The 23935-nt window shown below is 38.4% G+C and overlaps 1 long non-coding RNA gene across 1 annotated transcript; it reads left to right on the top strand.

The window, feature by feature from the left end:
* Window positions 1–6618: 6618 nt before the first annotated feature.
* On the top strand, window positions 6619–12079 carry LOC132610877 (uncharacterized). The gene is made up of 4 exons (XR_009571353.1): window positions 6619–7240; window positions 9691–9762; window positions 10656–10706; window positions 11732–12079. It is a non-coding gene; the product is annotated as an uncharacterized LOC132610877 (long non-coding RNA).
* The last annotated feature ends 11856 nt before the right edge of the window (window positions 12080–23935 follow it).

Below are 23935 nucleotides of genomic sequence, written 5' to 3'. Positions count from 1 at the left end.
GTTATTAGTTCTTCCAAGGTGAGGTATAGTGGTGATGATTATTCCATAATGTAGTCGGAGGTTCTCAACCTTACGTCACTCCGATAGAGTTACAGTTTTTTTTTTTACTTGAGCTCTTATGCATGCTTCGTGTTAGGAATATAATGATGATTACATCGTGCCTAGATGGCCGGGTAGCACCGCTAAGGCGGGCGGCTTACTACACCATGACTATATGGCACAGGCAGACACCACTAGTGGGCAGCGTGACATGATTACCCCGGACGCGGGCTAATGATGTATTTGATTCAGACAGTTTATGCATATGTATGTGATATGTTTTAAAGGTAAAAGTGAGCATGTATGATTCTGCCTTACGAGGCAAGCAGTTACAGTTATCTCTTGTTCTTATGCCTTTTATATTTCCTTATTATGCTAGCATATATGCTTTACATACTCAGTACATTATTCGTACTGACGTCCTTTTCTTTTATGGATGTTGTGTTCATGCCCACAGGTAGACAGGGAGACGGTGCAGACGCTTAGGAGCTTACTCAGCAGATTTACAGGAGCACCCCACTACTCCGGAGGTGCAACCCATTGGTATATTCTTTTGTGTACATATATGGGGCACGACGTGGTCCTGTCCTGTCACTATGATTCCAGTATTCCAGTTAGAGGCTCGTAGATGCATACGTGTGGGTTGTAGATGCTATGTGACCTCTCAGTGTATATTTTGTATATCATTTTTGTAGCCTTGTGGGCTAATGTACTTATACATGTTTTGGGGAGATATTTGGAGAATGTTTCATGATAAGTCTTGTGTTGAGAATGATATATGCCCAGGTTGAGTATGATAGATAGCATGATGAGTGGTGCTCGATAGCCAGCTCCGGGTACCCGTCATGGCCCGCTAGTTGGGTCGTGACAGTTAATTTCACTTGTGCTCTTCAAACTAATATTCTTTGACAGAAGCTTGAATGAACTATTGTAAATGTCTGTTAATTTTTCTTATTACCTTGTTAACTTTTTCTTTCGAATTTATATGTGCCTAAAATATAAAGTTATCTTTTCCTTATTAAATTGGGAGTATCAAAAGTTGGATTGAGATATACCTGGAGATAATTCTCTTTACATATAAATGTTGTAAATTACACGTTTTACAGTTGATATTTGGTGTATAAGATAAACAAACATCTTTTTGTGAAGAAAAGGAGAAAAAGCACATGACATTTCTTCAAGATTCAACGGTAAATGAACATACAAAATAAAATGAACCCTGAGCATAGTCATACTAGTAATATTTTTAGTAGTACTTTGAGAAAATGGAAGTGAAGAAGCACAGCAAAGTGGAAAAATTCACAGAAAACTTAAGTAGGGTTGTCAGGGGAAGGATTAAGAGGGAGGGTTGAAAGTAAGAAAAAATGTGAGGCAGTGCGTGTTGAAATTTTAAAGGCTTAAGGTTTAACGCTTGGCCTTCCCCATCCTGCCCGACCCACTCTATGCGGAGTAAATATCTCAAAAGGCTACTCAACGATGAGGATTATGTAGCAAAGTCATTTAACTTTGTTTTGTATCAATAAAATCACTCAACTTAGGGCTTTTCTCTTATAAAATGGCACCCACCCTAAATTAATTTTTATGCCATGTAGACATAGTCTCCACAAATAAAATAAAATTTAAGGAGACTCATATCTTATACACGACCCACCCATGCACAAATCAAAAAATTTCTTTAATTTTGATATTCTATACGTAAGAAAAGAATTCCATAAAACAAAATAGATGAAAAATTATGTTTTTACCTCTTCACGTGATAAACTATATCGTGGTTCATTGGACAGAACATCTCAGGTAGTCTGCCTTCGGATTTAGGCCGTGTAACACCTGATGTAAGTGGTGTGGCTAGGCCAATCTCAAAATAACTTAACTGGATTCATTGGTAGAAATCTGAGTGGTTTGCAGAATTTTCAAGAATTCTACATGCAACATAATAATATAAGAGGGACAATTCTTGATGAAATCTGCAGCTTACTACATAAACTTGGAGCCTTAAACTTGACCGGGAATCATATTCTGTTCTAGAATGTTCAGGAAATGTTTTAGCTTTAGGAAGACTTCATCTAGCTTTCAATAGATTGAATTCCACCATTCCCGAAAAACTATGGATCCTTCAAGATAATGCTTCATCAAATTCACTGAGGGGAATAATTAACCACTATACAGTTTATCACATTAAGAGGTAAAAAGCATAATTTTCAGTATTTTTTTTTCTTTTATTGTAGAATTGAAGAAATTCTTTTATTACGTATAGAATATCAAAACTAAAGATTTTTTTTAATTTGTGGTTGAGTGGGTCGAGTATAAGACATGAGTCTTCTTGAATTTTATTTTATTTGTGGAGTCTATGTCTACATGGCATAAAAATTAATTTATATGCCTTGTCATATTTTTTTTTATAACAAATTTGGATGAGTTATTTTATAAGAGAACAGCCCTAAGTTGAGTGATTTTATATTACAAAACAAATTTGAATGACTTTCTCATAGCCGATTGACCTTTTGAGATATTTACTCCCCTATGTGCTATCCTTGCCTCACCCCGCCCTGTTTGCCATCCTTGCTCAAAGGTCAAAGTTCGAGCTTGGAAGAAACGCAACAATTTTTATCAGATCTTAACAGAACATGAGCAACATAGGTCCATTTTATTTGAACAAATGAGCACAATCAGTTACCTGTTATAATAGTACAGGCTGTGTTTGAGGTATCTCTGCATGCTAGCGAGCAAGAAAATGTGCCAACTTTAGTGTTTTGACAAGTTCCATCAATGTTAACTCACTGTTACTAAAATGAATGGGAAAGTATAATCATGTCAATCTTGAAAAGACACTACTATCACTGCCCAACTATGATCAACTGCCAGCTACGACCAATAGGAAGCGATCGCAACATTACCCTCGCCAGAAATGCAAAAATGCCCCAGCATACTTGAGATGGAAGAAAAAACAAAGACATCTTCAGTCCTTTACTGTGTTAAAGGTTGCATTTCTTTTTTTGCATCTTTCATTCGTTATTCCCTAAGAGCATTACTAAGTTGAGCTATCCAGTTTTAGCCTCAGGATTTTCAGGCCAATCATCACTGCCTTGTGATTCAAACATCTAAAATTTCAGATGAAATCTTAGGCAGGCTAATATAAAAAAAATTGGTGATTAGAAGCGTAATCATTCAACCAGTTCTACTCGGGCATGCTAAGATGTAGAAAATACGAAATCTTCTTGTGGCTGCTCAGGTTAATAAGATCATTACAATTAGCTTACATAGGTATTTAATTATCACATTTTGCGTCTGCAATGGAAGACTCTCTCTATTTCAATGTGTCTGTCTTAGTTACTGTTTACCCCTTAAAAAGGTAACAATTGAATTTATACGCGATTAAAGGATACGTGGTATAATCTATTGACAAAGTAATGAAATAAGAAATAGCGAGTAAAGATTCATAAAGAGAAAGAAAAGAGATAGCCTTGATTGATAATTGAGGAACACAGCGAATTGGTCCGGCTTGGAGCTCTTTTGTCTCGAATGCGAGCCAATCTTAAGAGAATCTGAATAGTATAGTGATTACAGAGCTAAGAGCATGAAATATGTGTGTAAAGCAAGAATCCGATGCCCTAATGAGAGGATTCACCTCTGTATTTATAGTACAGGAGTTTGAGTTATACATGGTAACTAAATCTATTCAAGAGATAGTGATCCGGACAATCTCGGGTGCCTCGACGGTTGATAGTGTGACGGCCGGCGTAACGGGAGGCGAGAAATCAGTTAGAGGTCGGATTTCTCGCATTTGTATTAACTAGCGCTCCTCCGGTTTGTGATCCCTCGGGATTTATTCTATCCAAATGGTCGAACCCGAACTGGTGATCCCACGGGTTTATTCTATCCAACTGATCGAACCAGAACCGACGTTACATCTCAAAGCCAACTTTGCTATCTTGCTCCAATCTTCTGTCGATGGATCCAAATAACCCTGGTTTACACCGTATACAGATAGTCCCGCCATTTTTCAGTGGAAAGCATTGACTCTGAGGAATGGATTTGAACCAACAATGAAACCGGTCTATGATAGCAACACCGAAGGTCCAGCTCTGCCGCCTGAATAGACATTCTTTAGTTCTGCACTCTGCTCGATGTTGATGCACTTTGCACAATGTCGATTGCTCATTATTGCACCACTGTAGCAATCAGTCTCGGAAACCATTTGACATCAGGACTTCTAACCCTTCAACTTCCAATATTTTGTGCATAAAAGGCAACTGCCCCATTCACATTAAGCCATGCACTTATTTTCCTTAGACGGCAAAAACCCTATAGAATACTCTACATCAGAGCTTTTGAAACCTCTTTCTTCCAACCCTTTTTTTTCAACAATGTCTTCTATTCCTCTGCTAACTCAGTCCCCTGCTAATCCCACATCACCATCTCCTTCTTCACCACAATCCCTAATGGCTGTTTCTAGTTCTAAAGAAGAACTCAAGTTTCTTGCCGCTGACATTCTCCCCGCTGGCTTAAAGTACCAAAACGATTGTAAGGTTTCAAACCATCTTGAATCTGTAAAGAGCTTTGAATCGCTTATTGATGCTGTCACTATCCCTAAAGTTCGTGATGATTGTAACTTGGATGCCGACATCGACATCTTCCCAGTTAGTCATGGGGCAAGAATCAACCATCATGTCGCAGGTTACTCCATGGTTTACACATACCCTTTTGCAATCATTTATTCTTTCCCTATCCCTTAGGTAATAGAGGATTTTGCCGCCGTTATCTGATTTATGTTGGGTAAGTTGCTCCGCAAGTTTGGAGATTGGTGTATTGTATTAATATTTTGGCCAACATAGCCAGAGTCTCTTTTACCCTTGATCATCTGATTCACATCAACATTCCACGAGTTATTTGAGGTGGCCTAGTGCATCTGTACCCTCATGGAGCACGAGGTCTCATTGACCAAGAGGATGACTATGACAGAGGTTGTCTACACCGATTTGTTATGATTCAGATGAACCAACTCCACTGTTCTCCATCCGAGCCTTTTCCCGAAGCGTGGAATCCCACTCTGATTTTGGTCGAACCGGAGCTTATAATTGGAATTTTTTATTGGGTCATCGCGGTGCTAGTCGCTTCTCGTGACCTGACCCGATGTTGGAGAAGTATCTCCTCCAAATGGTGGAGAGGGAAGAATCATGGTAAGTTTTTGACCTTCACATTTACTCACAATTTTCATCCGTTCTGTGCCTTATGCTAGGATCCTCAGGGCTTCCAATGAAGAGACTTTCCTTGAAGAAGAAAAGTAATAAGGTCTCTTTTACCCTTGATCATCTGATTCACATCTACATCCCACAAGTTATCCGAGGTGGCCTAATGCATATGTACCCTAGTGGAGCACGAGGTCTCATTGACCAGAGGATGACTATGATAGAGGTTGGCTACTCCGATTTGTTATGATTCAGACAAACCTGTTGACACCTAATTTTTTACCTCCCGTAATTATTTTTAATCACTCAGAGTCCTCAAAAAATAAATAAAATGAGTTGTGCACCTTTAAATTGTTTAGATCAATATTTCTACTCCTTTAAATTGGTGAAAGGTTTTTCATGACATCACAAATTTACTTAGAAGTTAATTGGTACTTTTATGACATTTATGAGATGCTTATTAGATTTAATCAAGAGGAAAAAGAGTATCTTGTTTTTAAAATAATAATCACTTATTTAGTGGTTTAAATTATCAAAAAGTCAAAATTAGCAAATACTTTATTCCCTTCAATCCAAGGAGTTTGAGTAATTTAAATAGTTAACCATTTCACACCTTTAATCTTTAATTTTTTGCATAATTGTTTAATTGGTCAAAATTATTTATAATTATCTATAAATGTTTTAATTAGTCAATTAAGTGATCCTTAATGCAAATTGATGTTTAAATTATTTAATTATTTTTGTTATGGCCACAATTAATTTAACCAATTCATGGTTTAAGGAAATTGGGGTCATTTTTGTAAAATTAGCCTCTTAATGGCCTTAATTGAAATAACCAAATTCATTGGCTTAAATTAATTAAGGTCACTAATGCAATTTAATTTTTTAAACCTGCTAATTAGGCCAAATATAACCATAATTGAAATAACCAGTTAGATTAAAATCAATTAAGGCCAAATTTGGCCATAATTGAAGAAATCGGTTGGATTAAAATCAATTAAGGACATATTCACAATTTTAAGCCCATTTACGCAGTTGGCCATTTTTAAATTATTTTAATAGGGTACTTATGTCCTAATTTTGTCTATAGTTAAAATATTATTTTAATTATCAAATTATCTATTTTTTTTCTCTCTCTCTCTATATATATACACGTATATACTAGGTATACATATACATGTATACACTAGGTATACATATATATGTATACACTAAGAAAGGGGGCAGCCTTATATAAAATTTTTGGACCGAGTCCAGCCAAAAACGGACTAGGACCCGGCCCATGCTTGCCCGCCTCAGCTTATGGGCTAAAACCCTTTCTCTTATTCATTTTTGTTTCCAAATATCCCCTTTCCCCTTCCCCTTTCTTGCAAACCTTAACCCGCCGCCTGCTCTTATCTTCCCTTTCTCGTCCTAGAAATGGAAAAATCACAGTGCATGTGTGAAGTACACAGCTTTTATAGTGTTTATTTATGTGCAAAGAATTAATTCAAAGGTTGTTTTTAGTTATATCTTTCCAAAATCGGCAATAATTTCTTTTCCTTTTGTTTTTCTTCAAAATTACTTAGTCAAAATTGATTATTATTGTTTGATTTTTGTTGTATTGTGTTCATTTGCTTGATTTCCATTGGTTGGGGGATGAAGGGTTTGGATTGAGTCGATTAAGGCTCAGATCTGGCCGTTCATTTTTTGATAAGTGGTTTAAGCCATAGATTTGCTTTGTAAGTTCATTTTCTAGGAAAGATTGTTTGTCTCACATCGATGTTTGGAAGGTTTGAACAATTTTTACCAATAGAGGGGGTCGAAAAAAATATTGGGAAAAATTCAAGAAGGCTAGAAACATTGAATTCAAGCCTCTTAAGTATAAAAAATTTAAGACTTCGACTTAGTCTGAGGTTTTCTGAGTTCTAAAAATTTGTTTCTTTTCTTGTTTTCGAGTCTGTGTGGCTGAGCGTGGTTTTGGAAGCACAAATGGCTTTCAAGTTCGATTTTGACCACGGCTGCACTTTTAAAAGGTAACATTTTTTCCTTCACTTATTTTTGTTATTTCTCAGTAGTTTGTTGTGCGATAATAGCCTGTTTTGATGCTAGTTTGTTGTTGGATTACTTTGGTTCAATTAAGTGACAATGTGCTGTTTAGGTGATGGTCAAAGTTCAGTAGATTATGTGGAAATAGAGATTACTTTTTCTTCTTTTAAAGTACATGCTTAACCATAGTAACTAGTTGCTAATATGGATTGAATGTATGAGATTAAATAATGTATTGATGTTGTTTCTATAGATATGGTTGAACAGATTGTTGTATACTTTATTGGATGTTGAAGTTTCCTGTTTTGGCTGCAAACCTTAAACATGACAAAAAGAATCTGATTATATGATTCATAATAGTAATTTAGTGAATTCTTAAATCAATACTAAGCCTGTTTGAGTGTAATAGACTTGCCAAGGTACTGTGATGATCTATCTTGAATCATTTAAGGCAGTGTTATTTCCTGGATGAGACTATGTCAAATTTGAGTCTTCAATTTGTTTTCACAAGTCTGTATACTTTGTCTATGTAAATTAGATAACATGAGTTATGATTAGGATAAAGTAAGGGATCATGATTAGACTGAAATAAAGCTTAAAGAGCCTAGGCATACTTACAGCGGTCTCATGACGTGGTTAAGGCATTAGAGTAAGATTAAAAGGGATCTGTTTGCATTTGAATGGGTTTGAGTCTATATGAGTCTTTTGAATATGTTTGGCGTAGCTTAAAATAACTTTGAGTAGTTGTAGGCTATACATTAAAGGTAATTTGAAACAACAACACCTAGAACATGATATAGAAGGCTTAAAATGAAGGTTGGGATTAAGGTTCATTTATTTGGTAACAGGTCCCCAAATGGTCCATTAGAAGCTAATGTAGGATTATACAGTTATAAATCATCTAAAATGAATCAAAATACCTAGATACTACTAGGATGATTGTGTGTCATGTTTGTTCATTTAAATAGAGTTCAGTCCTGACATTCATGTTATCAGACCCTCCCCTTTTCATGTCTAATTCATATTTGAGTTTTCAAAAGAAGTCTAAGGGGATTAACAAGGATAATTGAGTCCTGATGTGCTCTTTGACTATTGAAAATGATTAATTAACTGGTGAATGGGAGTTGTTTGAGTCTAAAAGCTGGTGCTCAGCCTAAACTTAAGCTTTTAAATGATTAAAATGTTCAAACCTTATCAAAGTGTTTATGTCTAAAAGGAAATTCAAAATAGTATTGCATAATTGAGACCATAGACCGAGTTGATTAAAACTGTTAACTTATATGGTCAACTAGGTGTTTAGATGAAATTTGCTTTAAAGGTAGTGTCAAACTAGTCTTGACCACAAGGTCTTGGTGATTGCCATTAGGTATGAGGATAAGGTACGGAGTTGAGGTTTCCTTGGGAGAGTAAAAGATGAGCTTAGGCATGAACTGGAGGTAGTGACCAGTGGGGCCTTTGATTCCTTTTTACGGAAAGTGAGACTCAGGAGAGGGATGGGGAGGTGATGACCTCACCCTATCCTATTTATCTTTCAGGACCCTGAGGTTTTTCCTTGTCTCCTAAACCTTGTCCTCATAACTGTGGGATCACAAAGATCTTGGGATTGGTTAGGAAGAGTTTATCATGCCTTGGGGAATCCTTGAGATTTTATGCTGTTAAGGCCAAGTTAAAACAAAGGGAAAGGGTCTGTCATGTTTTCTGTCATGATTAAAGGGACTAAAAAATGGCTATTAACTAGATTCTAGGGATAAGTTATCCATCAGGACCTGGATTCATGTTTCAAAGTTCAACTTGCTTGCTTTTCTGTTTGTTTTAGAATGAATATGTCCAAATAACCTGTATGATACATTTATGTGTGGACCTGTCTGTGTTGTGTACTACACATAGTTTGAATTTGGGAAAAAGGGCATTTAGTTAACCTAAGGTTGGTGAGAACCTTTTGTTATATCCCGTGTTTTCACGCGTTTGGAAAATTTGAAATATCTTGGATTTTTGAGAAATGAGGTCAAATTTGATTTTATTTGACATAGGAGTTGTGCATGAAGGAATATTAATGTGAAAGTGTCGGGGAAGGTTAAGGGCAAAATTGGAATTTCGGAAATTAGTTTCGGGAATTGTAAAACAAGGATTTAAATCCATTGGGCCAAGAAAAGGGAAGAGAAAAATTTGGGCCCAACATTAAGGGGTGGCCGGCCGAATAGGCCCAAACCCACCTTATTAATGAATAATTCTCCATGTGTGAAATAAGTATATGAGTCATCTTCCTTTTTAGAAAGTTCAAGAATTGAAAAGAAGAACAAAACAAAGCAAAACAAGAGCAAAGAAATAAAGGGTTTCGGGTTTGGCCATAGCATTTCACCCACCAAAAATCTTGCTCCTAAAATTTTTCTTTTGTGGTATTTCTACTAAGTTGAGTACCCTTTTCAACTTGGTGTAGTTGTTTTGGAGGAAGGAGCCCTTGTTTCATCAATTTGATCATATATCCAAGTGAAGAAGACTAGAGAAAAAGGTAAGGATTCATTCCTTTTTATTGTGTTATGAAGTTTTGTTTGTGTTGTAGTATGTGGGAATGAGTTGATTGTACGGAAAAATGGAAGTTTACCAAGTGGGTATGTATATAGGCATGTGGCAGTGTATATATGTATGTGTATAATTATAATGTGTTGAATTTATATCATATTCTAGTTGTGGTTGGGGTGAAATGCATATTGGAAATGAAAGTTGAATGAATTTGATAGAAGTTGGAAAATAGTGATGTAGCCGTGGGGTGTCTTTGGTAGAATGAGAATGAATCAATTTTGTTTAACAAGTTAGTAGTGTTGTTGTGATGTTTGCAAGGTATATGAAAGTAAAACGATGTAAGATAGCATTGAAATGGAATGTAGAAGTTTACGTCGTTTTAATACGATTTTACGACATTGTGAAAATGAAGTTGTTAGGTCGTAAATTATGATGATCATTGATAGATTTGGAAGATGGAAACATGTTATGAATATGTATGCTAAAGATTAGAAGCCTTGGATGAATTATGACTTTAGCGGAAAGTTTGTATATTATGTATATCGTGTGTATAACTAGAGGAAACGATATGAAATGCTTCTAAAGTATGTTATGACGATCTAGATTGATAATGAATGTGAAATCATTGAGATTAGTTTGGAAATTAAGGTTGAAGTGAAGCTTATGACATTGTGTTGGAAAGATAGCTAGTTAAGTGATATTGTGTTTATAATGATTGTTGTTGTTGTTGATTGGGTTGTTGTTGATTGTTTTGGCCGAGTTGAATTCTCGGGGGTGCTATATGTATAGGGGAGGTGCTGCCGAAATTTCGGTAGACATATATGAGTTAAGTTGAATTCGTAGAATCTATAACTCACAATTGGTAAATGTGACCATTTGCAGATTTTGGTCGAAACGGGGAGTGAGCTTGGATAGGTGTATAAAGCCAAAAAGGTATGTAAAGCTACCCCGATCCTTCTTTTGGCATGCCTAAGTGTATTAGAATCAGATTCGGGCCTCGAAAGACTTTCTGCCCATCGGAATCCGCAAGTGAAAATATCACTTTTCCTTTCAGTATGATTAAACTCTTTTGGTATGCTTTCTTGGAAATTATGCAAACTTTCTCTAAACTCCATGGAAAGCTATAGAACGTCCGTAGAACCTTTGTAGGTGACCCCATAAGCTTAAAACATGTAATTTGAGCCCACCGCCTTGCTTGTTCCGAGGTGGGCCCACTATTCCCGGTTTTGCCCTTATTGTACTCAAGCCTTGCTTTCGAGCGGTCTTTGAAAGAAATGTTTTGACTACCATTCTAATTACCTAACAAACGTTGTTTTAAATATTCCATTAAGTCTGATAAATTGTTTTGATACTCGAAACTCATTTACTATGATTCCTTCCGACTTCATTGGATCGGTTTGTCTTTGATATGCCTCATCGAGTCTATGGAAACATTCATGATATTTTAATTGCATTAGTCTCTCACTACTCCATTCGTGGATGCCCCAATGTTTCCCACACTGAGCCCGGGCCAGGATATGTTGTCAAGCGTGATCCTTTGCATTTTTCGCCGTGCCTCGATGTGAGGGGGCAGGTATACGCGTACATGGGTTTGTGGAGTATGCTGTGCCATGTACGCTTGTTCTGATATGATTTACTATGGCCATCAGATATGACATATTATGATGCGGGGTTATGCCCTATTTTCTGATTCTTCTGTGTTGTGGCACCAACGTCGGGAGGGTGGCCACGTTCTTTCTGCCGAGTCCCTTGGTAGGGGCCGGATTTGATATGACATATGTTTCTGTACACACTTTGCATGTTTTGAAAATATGTATCTGATACTTTGGGTCTTCTGGTTACTTTTTGTACGTTCTGTACCAGTTATGATTTTGTTTCTGTAATTCAGGCTTTACATATTCAGTACATATTTCGTACTGACCCCCTTTCTTCGGGGGCTGCGTTTTCATGCCGCGCAGGTACCGACGACAGGTTTGCTGATCCGTCCGCTTAGGATCTTATTCTGCTATTTTGGAGCGCTCTTTTATTCAGAGCCATCTTTTGGTATAGTCTGTCACTTCTATATATGTATATTCTCGTTCATGGGTACGGCGGGGCCCTGTCCCGTCATATGATTCTGTCGGTCTGTTTAGAGGTCTGTGGACATGTTTGTGGGTTGGGGTCTTTCTGTACAGATGTATGTATATGTCGTGTTTGGGCGATTCCATTCGCCGCGGCGGCCGGTCCGCATATGTTAAATGCTGCTTTTGTCGGCCCTGTGTGGCCTTTGTTGGTATTTTTTGCGTGCAGGGTATATTGGATAGTCCGTAAAACAAAGGAAACTCTGCCGAAATTTTTCTGGAAATTAACTAAATTTGAAATAAAGCCTTGTTGGCTTCTGCCATATACTAGAATGCGTTTGAGTGCCCAGATCGGGCACTAGTCACGGCCTACGGGGTTGGGTCGTGACACCTTTATTCTTGGACCTGAATTGTTGCACTTAGGCTTTAGTGTACATTGTAGTGTAACCTGGATTAAAAATGTAAGTGGTACTCTATTTGATAAGGTTTGTCTCTATACTGTTGGTGTGTTTAAAAACCTATCATGTCTAGAACTATGGGATGAAATAATTGAATACTGAGTCTGTGTTCTTAAAAAAATGAATAGTGATAAGCTTAAATTGGTTTAATGTTGTTGTTTGAGGATGTTGTGAGTACTCTTGAAACAGTTTGAACCACTTGGCATAGGGTGGTCTTTTCTAGACATCTCAAAGAGGGGGCAGGGAAGAGTCAAGCCTAGCTTGACTCATAGTACCTACCCTCCAAGTGAGGGGTGTCATGACTCAGCCTATGGACCATGGGGGGCATTCCTATCATGAAGGTACATTAGTCTTTCTTGAATCTCACCATTTTACCAAAGGATGGAAATAGAAAGAGGTGGGAAAGTTAGCTTGTTTAAATGTCTAAAGGTAACTTAGGAAGTTAAGAAAAAGAAACTGGTTATTTCAAGAAGATGATCTTTACTTTCTTTTAAAGAGAAATGAACTAGATTAAGGCTATTGACAATAAGTGTCCTGTTAGGAGTTTAAAAATCCTGAATTTGCAAAGAATTGTTTAAACTTTATGCCATTCTTTTCTATGAGACTTTATGACATACATAGTTGGTCCTTTTCTCCTTTTACTTCAATTGGTAACTTACATGAAATCTTGTTGTGTTCATGCTCTCACTACTGCTTGATTAAGATAAAGGTTCATTTATATGGTTTCTCCTGAGAATATGAACTGCATTGTCTCAGATCAGTTAGTGTTGTTCTAGTCACATACTTCTTGGTGTTCTAACCCTGTTTTGGTGATCCTAAGTTATACGATTTTTTCTCTTTATCTGCATCTCCCTACCGTGTTTCTGTTACTATATTTAAGTAGCTCTCACTTACTACTATGAGGTCTGTTAACATGGGAAATTAGTGAATCATTTAGTTGATAAGCATAGGAATTAAATTAGACTTGAACCAACTTTAGCTTATATTTGGAAACTGTTTTAAGGGACAAGGACTAATTAAGTCAATGAAATGATCTTGAGGCTAAAAGTTAAACACATAGTGTTGATATACACAGAATATGTATAGGTTAATGAAAAGGAAGAGGAATATACATATGGTATACATATCACATGTGTATATCATAAGTCTATTATGTGTATATAAGAGCATGGGCCAGTTATAAGTAGCATGTGTGCATGAGTAAAAGAGGATGGTTTGTTTGTATCACCTATTTGACTAAGTATCTTGAAGCTGTTATGTTATTTTTTATACATCATTGCCTTACAATATCTGCCTCAGTCTCTTTTTCATGACTTTGAGTTTACTTTAATGTTGTTTGCATTTAAAATACTTCCTATATGATGATGCTTGTGCATAACTTTGGGGCTCTGATTTTATACTATGGCAATACTAGTTTGGAGAGTTTGAGGTGGTTTAGGGGATAGGTCTAGCCACTCCCTGATGTCCAACCATGCCTGGGGTTTGTGAAACCCCTTGGAACTTATGCGGCGTCAAGAATAAGGGTGGTGACCACCTTTTTCCTTTGGTATGGTATGAGTTGCAGTTTCAGTTAAGCCAATAGTGTATGATCAAGTCCTTTAGTTGTGCACTTGTAATCAAATTGGATATATATGTCTATATGTGTATAATAATGCTAGTAATAGGTTCAACAAACATAGACTAATTTGATTCCTTTTTCCTTCCCCACCCCCTACTGCATGGCCATTCGGGCCGGAGTCCAACCACCCTGTTGGGCCAAAGACCTAATAGGAAATTTTCTTTCAAAAAACTGTTAAGTCCAAGAAGAGAAAAAGGGAAGCTAATATTATTGAAGGCCCAGTCATGGGTGAGAATGGCATGAAGGCCCAGCCATGGGTAAAATTGGTCCATTAGGGGTTTGGTACACCCCTAAAATATCCCTCTTTTTTTCTTAAGTTTCACTATGATAGTTCCTTTATTGATTAAAGTATTGTATTTGTATGTTGTAAAACAAAACTCACATTATTATTGGAATAATTTATGGTTTAAACTAGGAATCTTAGGTAAACGGTACATATTCCGTTTAGTTCATCCTTAGGCCCCCCAACGTGATTTTTCAAAACCCGGATTAATATAAACATTTTCTGAAAGATAAAAAATGGCTAAAATCAGTAAAAGAATGAAAAGAATTAGTTTCATTTTACTAAAAATATATACATATATTGTTATCATTTTTCCTAAAGCAAAGAAAACCTGGTTTGACATTTTTTAAACTTGAAGAACGTTTTTCCTAATTGTAAATTCAGTTTTCAAAAGCTCTTTCTAATTCAGGCAGAAAAATAGTTTTCAAAATGCGCGTAAATGATATGCTTTAAAATGCCAGAAATAAGCTCTTTATTTTGGACTAAAAAATCAGACACAAAACAATTTCTAAATTTATGCATATGTAGTATATTTGTATCAAAATGCATATATTTTCTGGGTTAAATTCAAACGAAAGATTGAGGTTTTTGAGGGCTAAGGCCCAACCTGAAAATCATATTTTTAGGCCCAACTTAACCAATTTCTTTTTTCAGAAAGAGATAAGATAAAACATGTTTTAGGCTGAGCCAATTAATTAAAGGAAGAAAAAAAATGAGATTTTGGGCCAAAAAACGCAACAGACCTTAACTGATTTTTCAGGAAAAAGAACATAAGTTTGGGCCAAAGCCCATGTCAAAAACGTTATTGTTATGTTATAAATAATTTGGTTTTAAAGATAAGTTCCAAGACCAAAAGTTAGTTGCTTATGTAATCAAACTCTCGTAAATTAAATCTGTGTAAACTATTTGTAAACATAAAGTTTAAATAAGGACCTTCTAAAACACGTATTAAACGGATTGACCCGGACCATGTATGAGTCAAGCATGAACTAATTTATTTATCCTATACTTTTAAAAGACTTTTTATCTCTATAAAAACTAACATTATCCTTATATATGAAAGGAACTAATTGTATCCGGTTATTATAAATACGAACCTAAATACCCTATATGTAAAAGGAATATATCCAATTCTTTTAAAAAATGATATGCAAAATGACAAACTTTTTTTTTTGGAAAATAAACACCAAATAAACAGTTCATGCAAATACTCACACATTGGAATTCGAAGGTCAACCGTACAGTACAGATCCTTAATACTAGGGTGCCTAACACCTTCCCTTGGGGATCACCAGAACCCTTACTGTTACACCTCGGAAAATTTCTCGTTGATGCACAGTGAATGGGCTAACGAAGAGCACAAAGTGTATGGTGTTTCAATAGGTAAATAATGACCTTTGATGACCCTAAGTAAGATTTCAAAGACATCCGATGTTAGACGAGAAAAGTTGCCAAGAGAAGGCAAGGCATACGATAGGTATCGAACGATAATTATGAGTAACAAGTTGATGACGGCTTAATGATGTTTGGGGAAGAGTTATAACATCCCTTAGATTGTTAATGAAGTGTTGAACAAGTGTTAAGAAGATCCCATAAGGATTCGAGATCAAACGAAGTAGCGAGAACAAGTTCAGTGGACTGATGGGTTATACGGCTCATTATACGGACCGTATAATGTTATACGGAACGTATAATGGACCGCAGAACCATCACAGTGAAGATCACTCACTGGTGGGATTATACGGTCAATTATACGGACTGTATAAATTTATACGACCCGTATAATGGACCGTATAATGGTCACAGAAACGAGTTGAAGAAAGATCCATTTCACAGTCCATTTCACGGTCCCTTATACGGACCGTATAATGTCCCCGACAGATCAGATTTTGCGTTATTAAAAAGGGGACCAAGTTCATTATTTCATTTCCACCTTTCACCCCTTCTCTCTAAAACATCTCTCTACATTTATTCTACACAAATTCAAGAGATATTAGTGATCATCTACATCAAACTAAGTGAATCAAGTGTGAGAAACCCACTAAAGTTCATCCAAAGTAAGAAATCCAAGTGAAAGTGAAACTAGGGTTTTGCTCAAGTCAACCAAGGCTTGTTCCTACAACATCTAAGGTAATATTTATGGTATTTATATGTTGTTTATGATGTTTGAAAGTTAAAACACTTGGATTATATGAGGAAATAGGAAATGGGTCATGAATGTGGGAATAGTGTCACTTTTGAGTAAATGTTTGGAGTGAGTTATGATTCTTGATACATTGTGATTATAATCATGTTATAAATGACATGGAGAACGTGGAATAGAATTTGTATATTAATGAACGAAATTGTGTGATACGATCATGAATATGGATGAATTGGGGTGAGATGAGAAGTAAGGATAATGTAGGTGAATAAAGGCTATTGTTAGGATATTGTGAATTTATTATTGATGTTTGGGAGTTGATATACGCTATGGGGGAATGTCATATAAATAAAGGAGACGCTGTCCGATTTTCTCTAGTTTTAGTCATGTATGCTAGCTATCGATTTCTAATGATAGTATGACTTTAATGAAGGTAGAAATGCAAAGGTTGAAGGAGAACGTGCAAGTGGTAAATAGTTGAACGGAAAGGTATATATGATATGATTATGTATATGATATAGATATGAGTATGAATACGAATGTGATACGAATATGAATAAGATTATGTATATGAATACAGCGATGAACGCAATGAAAATGAGTACGGATATGAGTATAGGTACGGATATGGATGTATGTACACAAATACGCATTAGAAATGGAAAGTTCCTATGAAAGGTAAGTAAGTGCTTATGACGATGATATACGATCTCCCATCCTATGCTATTCCTTATGTTGTATATTACACTTCTATATTGATATTGATCACGCTTTACATACTCAGTACATTCTTCGTACTGACATCCTTTTATTTGTGGACGCTGCGTCATGCCCGCAGGTGCACAGGGAGACAGACTTGATCTATAGCTACATTCTCAGGGACTACATAGCGGAGCTCCATTTCATTCGGAGCTATAGCTTTTGGGTACTTATTCTTTTGTGTATATAATTATAGGCATAGCGGGGTCCTGTCCCGCTTATATGACATGACATACTCTCCTTAGAGGCTCGTAGACATGTGTATATGGTTAGATGTGTTTGGCCTTGTTGGCCTGTATTTTTTATATCATTTTGTTTAGCCTTGTCGACTTATATACGTTGATATGGCATGGATGCCTATGATGATATAAAGATGTTGTTGTCCAATGGGACTAGCATGATGGACGAATAGAAATATATGCTTTATTATGTGGCTCACGTAGATGTAAGTGTAAGTGTAAGTGTAAGCCAAGGGGTGCCCGGGTGGGCTAGCACCGGGTGCCCGTCGCGGCCCCTAGTCGGGTCGTGACACTTACCTAGAAGTTTGGATTAAGAAGGATTTTTCATGGCATATGAATAAATCCTTCAAAGCTGGTTTTCCTAATTTCCTAAAAATTAGGTGGCGACTCTTTTAAAACAAAGTCTGAAAGAGCACCAACGATTTTAAAGTAGCTTTTCTGAGCGCTAACCCCGCCCGTGAAAATGCGATATGTTACAGATGACGACTCTGTTGGGGACTTAAAGATTCTAACCTTATGTATTCCAATATAATGTGGGAATTTTTGCTTTAACTGGTTATGTGTTTACTTTCCTGCAATTATCAACTGTCATTGCATGCATATCATAACTCTACCACTCCTCGCATTTTATTTACACTTTGTTCCAAAGGCGACTTCGCGGAGCCCGCGGTCGTACCTTCACTATAAAACCAAAATATTTCTTTTGGAATCGTTATGAGGCGGGATTGGTTCGTGGTCGTCCAACAGCCCTAACGGTTCAACCCCAGTTGTCCACCCAGGTTCCCGGTCTTTTGTGTAAAGCTCACTCTAGTAAAACTAGGATAGAGTTAAGCTAAATCCCTCCTGAACTAGAGAATTCATACCTAGATGAGCTTTGGGTATCTCAGACCTACCTAAAGCTCATTAAGAGAGACCACCCTGTGTTCGGACGATCTATGACCTGAAGAGCATCGTATCTCATTTATGTGCTATGTGGAAGCATGTTTTGTGCCTATGTGATGAACTATTGACCCTGTAGGGATGGAGGAATCTTAACTGTGTTTGTTTTGTAGATGGAAGGCCAAATCCGTTTTGACATAGTTATCAAGGCTCCGTATTTTTTGAGAGTTTGGTGGGAATGGTTGGGTGATACTCACAGAAGGACAGTTAGCTGCACTCTAGGACACTTACCCTCTATCATGATAATGAAGGGTCGTCCGGAACTAATAGAGGTATTAGCCAGACATTGGGACGACAAGGAAATATTGTTCCGCTTCAGTGATATTGAGATGACTCCGACCCTGGAGGAGATTAGGGATTCCATAGACAGCAATTGAACCTGTCTAAGGAGACAACACAAGCCAGATCACAACATGTTATTTCCACAGAGGCCCATAGTCGGCCAAATCATGAAGCTTCTTGCATTGACTGAGACACCCTGGGCTCGAGGACCTACTGTAGCCTTTAGGGATCTATATTGGAGATTCGGGGATGTTACCGGGTATACTCTGTATTAGAGGGAGTTCAAGAGTAGAGAAGAATGGGAAGTTGTTATTCCTTTAGTGTTCGCCATAGCCTTGCTAGGCACTATGGTGTTTCCACAGGACGAATCATTAGCTGTAGACACTTGAGTGATCTACTTGGCCCATGCTATCTTTTATGGTATAACCAAGGATCAGGAAATGAGGTATTTTGACCTAGCACCCATCATCTTGGCGGACATTTTCCGGGCTTTAGACAAATGTCGGAATCGCTTCCGATACTTCCAAGGATGTTGTAGCATGTTATTACACATCAACATGGCTAAAGAAGCCCAGTATCTGAGCAACCACAATAGGATAGACCGCCTTACAAATTATTGCCCGAACCTTGGTTACATGTCCAAAGGGGAGTGGGCCCATTTCTTTGAGGAGTTGACTGAAGATAGGGTCCAATGGATGTTTCCTGACTTCATATCTGAAATCGTGGTGGTTCGAGGAAAGAATTGTCCTTTTGTGCCATTAGCAGGGGTTCGAGAAATCCATCCTTATTATCCATCTCGGGTTTTAAGGCAATTTGGCAGAAGGCAAGTGATACCTCAGGTAGGGAATCCTGAGCAGTTCATTATTGAGCACACAGAGCAGAAAATCAAGAATGCCGGGGTGATCCTTAGAGAGTGGAATGGTCGTGTGAGTTGGGGCCCAGATACTTTAGCTGCAGACAGGATGTCACCCCGGGTATCATGAGTGGCTACGGTGACACTTGACCCGTGCATCCATCCTAGGGCCCACACTTCCTCCCGGTGCTTGTGAAGAAGAGTGTTTGAAGGAATGTTTGGAAAGCACGGATAAGCATTTGGCCAAGATTTAGAAGAAACAGATCTCGTGATAATCAGGATAGAGATGTACCAAGCACGACTTTGGATTCAGACCACCCTTCGGAGGGTCAAGAAGGCCAAGACAAGCCAAGCCTCGACATCAGCCGATGGTGGAGTGCCTTGCTGATTTATTGCTTTATATCAAGCCCCTTGTCGGCTTCATCATCTTTGTAATCCCTTCGGGGAAGATATTTTTTTTATTATTAACTAATGACGATTTTTCGGGGCAATGGTTGACCTTCACAAATGGCACTTGCATGTTTCAAGCGATTAAGAGAGCCTTAACTCAAAAAGGCCCTGGGAACGCAAATAGTATAAATATCTGCAAATTACATGAATGTTTGCTACGTGCTTCACATGCCTATTTGCTATGTGTGTTATCATATATTAAGTCTTGAGTACATTTGATCCGATGATCTAAACTACATACCAAAAGAAATACCCCAAAGCTTAAAACTTACCCAAATTTATTTCCACAAAAGTTTGACTTACAATGGCAAACCAAGGAGAACAAAAACCGCGAACTCTGGGGGAGACAGCTGAGATGCTTGAGAGATAAGGTACTATATATGGAAAAGCACCTCCAAGAAATAGGGAGGAAAATTGAGGAAGTGGACAGATTGCTGGAGAGAGTTGGGAAACCGCCAGAGGGCATACCCCAAGAACAATACTATAGGAATGTCCCAGAAGAAGTAAGGGAATTGGTGCTGAACTATATACCTTTAGAGAGGAGGCCTATGATGCCTAGAGAGGGGACCACAGAAGGAGAAAATGAAAACCAGGAAGCTAGATCAGACCCATGGGTGACAGAATCAGACGCGTAAGAGGAGTCGGAGCCTCAACAAGAAGCCTCCGAACTCGTCGAGGAAGAAGAACCAGAAGAGAAAGAAGAAGAGCCCCAGGTTATGGAGGAAGAGGAATTAGAGCCTGTCGATGTAGAGGTTGAGGGAGAAGAGGAACCATTTGAGATGTTTCCCGAGTTTGCAGAAGAGGAGAACGATGCGAATGAGGAATCTGACTACTATGCCCCAACCAACAAGGGATCTGACTTCTATGCACCCTCACCAATGCTGGTACCTGCAACCTTTACTATGGCGTCAGAAATTTTTGAAGGGCAAGCCCTTCCGAACCCGCCTGGTGGGGCATAGCCTTCAAAGCCCATTCCTCACCATTCAGAGTGGCCCCATGCCCCGTCGCTTGTAAGGAGGTATATGAAAGGATGGTTGCCATGAGAGTTTCGTGCACCACTACGGCTAGGTTGCCGTCGCCCGAGTTGGTGTATGCATACAAAAGGTGCCCGTTGCACCACAACTAGGCGGGTCATACCCTGAATGAGTGTCTGGGGTTAAGAAGAAGAATTTGTAACTTGATCGATGATAAGATCATTGGGGCTTTGTGGGGTCCACACACCTTAATAGTCCATGACCCTATTATCCCTGGAGAAGGAGTTACCGCTAGTACTCAGATCTGGCGACATGATTGCACAGTCTTCCAGGAATCGTACCCTTGTATCTTCTCAACTCTGGCTACTTTAAGAAAGATCAGACCTGTGGAACCTGCCCACAAGCCCGCGCTATTAGGGCCCAACAGGAATAAGTTTTGCCTGTATCATACAGGATCTATGAAGCATGACATAGAAAAGTGCCACGCATTTAAGCTCGAACTCGAGTACAAGATCAGTATTGGAGATATCTTGGTTATCCTCTCACCACAATACTGAGAGGAAAAGAAAATGAGAGAGTGAGTTCGTAAGGACAGCGATCGCGAAACTATATTTTTGGGTAGATATTTGCTATCCCCATTTTTTGCAAATAAAAAGTAACCCCCTCCTCCATAAATATTGTAAGAACCCGCGCCGACCTGATGTCCCTATGAAGGGATACGCGGGAACCCCTAGCCGGGCCTAGTTTGGGGATGTCTTTAGCTAGGTTTAGCCCAAAGGATATTTAGAGAAAGTATATATCCTTCTTTTGTAAAACGAACTACGATAGGACCTGATATCTCCTGGTGGGATACGTAGGAAGTCTACGTAAGACTCGGCCCCTACATAATATAAATTATAATTCCCCCCATTTATTCTGTAACAGGAAACCATAAAGCCCATTAAACCAAGCTCCACCCAAACACCAAAGGCCCATAAACGTCCGAACCTTTAGAACAAAGGATCAAAAGTGTTCAAGTTTTAATTATGACTTTATATGCTATGTGCGCTTTAAATAACAATATGTGATATTTTGCCTTTATATTTTATGATAAGTAACTAACTTTGTCTACCGTTGAGTTATTTTTGTCTTATAGAATGAAGCCGATTAGCGTAGTACTGAAAGCTAGCATACTTCAAAAGATCCAAATCCGTGTTAGCATCCTTCTCAGATAAAGGAAAAGAGAAGATGACTGGTACACCCGATAACAGAAATGAGCTCGCTCTCCATGATGGAGATGCCCAAGACCCACAAGAAGTATCATCTCAAGAAGATGTGATTGCAACATTATTGACTGCCGTTACGACCCTCCAAGAAAAGGTGGCTAGGAATGAGGCAACCAATACGGACAAGGACGCCTCAACGGAGGAAAGGAGACCTTCTTATCCCTTCCCTTCATTAAGCTCCCCAATGCCCGATTATTTTCTTATATACCCACCAGGAACCATCCCACCTCCGCTAAGCTCCACCAACCCAAACCATGTTGGTCCTTCTTACCGTACTCCAATACTAATAAAATACACTCAAATCCACGGGAACACTCACTCAGTCCCTTCATACCAGGTTCCTCAGCCGATTTTCATTAATCCGGCAAGCTAAGTACGCGCTCTAGCTCTACCAACTGGGCAGACCACCACTGCCCCGCTCAACCATACCACCCACCAAGTATCGTTATTCACTACCAACATCTCCAGTGAATTCTCCCCGGGGTATAAAGATCTAGATCATTACGAAGAAATAGAGAAGGCCTAGAGGGCCGAATAGGATAAGCGCAAAAGGGATATGGAAAAGAAGATGGAGGAGTTACTGGAGAAATCCAATAGGTCTGCAAGGAAGGCTACAGGTTTAAGGTATGATGACCCTTGCATGCATCTGGATTTGGACTTACTAGAAGGGTTCAAAATCCTGAAATTTGAAATGTTCAAAGGGACAGGGAATCCCAAGGGACACCTCCGATCCTACTATGACCAACATCTCCAGTGAATTCTCCCCGGGGTATAAAGATCTAGATCATTACGAAGAAATGGAGAAGGCCTAGAGGGCCGAATAGGATAAGCGCAAAAGGGATATGGAAAATAAGATGGAGGAGTTACTGGAGAAATCCAATAGGTCCGCAAGGAAAGCTACAGGTTTAAGGTATGATGACCTATGCATGCATCTGGATTTGGACTTACTAGAAGGGTTCAAAATCCCGAAATTTGAAATGTTCAAAGGGATAGGGAATCCCAAGGGACACCTCCGATACTACTATGACCAATTGGTTGAAGTGAAGAAAAATGAACCTCTAATTATGCGACTATTCAGTCGTAGTCTGACCGGAGAAACCGCTGAGTGGTTCGCAACTCAAGATATGCGCCAATGGAACACCTGGGAGGACATGGCAGAATCCTTCATAGAGAGGTTTCTCTTTGATGTCGAAACAGTACCAGACCGCTATTACCTTAAAAAGGTCAAGCATAAATCAACAGAAAACTATAGAGAGTTTGCCAGCAGGTGGAGGGCCAAGGCAGCCCGTGTGCAGCCACCGATGTGTGAGGGAGAGCTAGTCTTTGTATTCATTAGATCTAGGAGCCTAATTTCTACGACAAAATGTTGTCCATGTGTTACACCCCAGAAAATTTCATGTTATTAAGACGGCTTAATGTGAGCTCGAGGAGGAGCAATTATCACAAGTATAAAGAATGAAATTCTACTGTAGTAGCATGAGTATGATATTTGGAATTCATACAATATGATTGGAATAATACGTTAAAAGATATATAGCCCTCGCAACCGTAAGCTGAGGTGGGGCCCACATGATGGGATTTTTATAAAGGACATATGATAAGTTATATGGACAATATATGTGTAGTTAAACACAACTCAAGAAGGACCCTTGAGCCAAATTCAAGTGTAAGCCTACCAAAAAGATGTTTTTAAGTTACATTTTCGGTGATCTGACTTCGGGAGGTCATAACCCCATCATTATTTGGGAATTTGGGAAAACTCCTAAAATTAAAGTTGTAGATAATTTAAATACCGTTCAAACCATAGGTCGTGGGCCGGTATGTGACATCTGGATAAAG

Source organism: Lycium barbarum, chromosome 9 (assembly GCF_019175385.1).
Source record: "Lycium barbarum isolate Lr01 chromosome 9, ASM1917538v2, whole genome shotgun sequence".
Classification (NCBI taxonomy): Eukaryota; Viridiplantae; Streptophyta; class Magnoliopsida; order Solanales; family Solanaceae; genus Lycium; species Lycium barbarum.
The sequence above is the reverse complement of the archived record's forward strand: the minus strand, read 5'-3'. Positions and strand labels throughout refer to the sequence as shown.